The sequence below is a fragment of the Mastomys coucha genome, unplaced genomic scaffold (assembly GCF_008632895.1).
Source record: "Mastomys coucha isolate ucsf_1 unplaced genomic scaffold, UCSF_Mcou_1 pScaffold18, whole genome shotgun sequence".
Classification (NCBI taxonomy): domain Eukaryota; kingdom Metazoa; phylum Chordata; class Mammalia; order Rodentia; family Muridae; genus Mastomys; species Mastomys coucha.
This window is the reverse complement of record NW_022196900.1, coordinates 46,494,694-46,495,692: the sequence shown is the minus strand read 5'-3', so window position 1 is coordinate 46,495,692 and position 999 is coordinate 46,494,694.

Below are 999 nucleotides of genomic sequence, written 5' to 3'. Positions count from 1 at the left end.
AAAGACAAAGCATTAGAACCAATCCCCAACATCTCACCCTTTTTGTCCAATTAAAACAGGCTCTTCTCTCAGACATAAATTGAGTACAACCATAACAATTAGGTAAATTATAAAGTATGATATAAAATTAACATCTAGTCCATCGTATTTGTCAATTTAGATAAAATACTATACAATCTATCCTAACTTAAAGAGTTTACAATTCTAAACCTGAATTATGTTTGAATTTAACTTGTATTTCCATCTGAAAACCATCCTTTCAAATCTGTATCATCTTCCTCAATGCTAAACAACTTAAGTCTGATTATGAGACTATAACTAGTCTTCAACCCCTTCAGAAATCTGAGGATGAATTAAACATTACCTGAATATATGGGAAGCACAAAAACATAACTTCCAAAACTTAAATTGTAGAGATAGCTGACTACCTGGATAGCCCCTATTCTTCAAAACATTGGAGCATCTGTCTTCAGCCTTCTAGCCCAGGATCATCTGACAGACCTTGAATGAAGCAGGAACTATGAAGGACTAGCTTAACCTGCCTTGGCAGAGCCAAGCTGTTGACTATCCCACATCATATGTCCTTTCCTGGACAGTATTTTTTTTTTTTTCTGTAGATGGACAGGACAATTTTTGTTCAGTGGCCACCTTACCATAACTGAAGCAACTCCATATGGAGGTTTTGATGCTCAATTTTTTCTTTGAACTGTGAAGAGGGTACTGTCAGGAGCAGATATTTCTCTAGTCAAATGATCTTTAGTAATGATTCAATATTAAATGCCATATTTTGTGGATTTCTGATGTTTTTGATATCAGGCTGGAGAGATGGCACAGTGATTAAGAGCACTTACTGCTCTTCCAGAGGTTCTGAGTTCAATTCCCAGCAACCACATGGTGGCTTACAACCATCTATAATGGGATCTGATGCCCTCTCAGATCTGTGTCTGAAGATAGCTACAGTGTACTCACATATAAAATAAATAAAATCTTTAAAAAAAA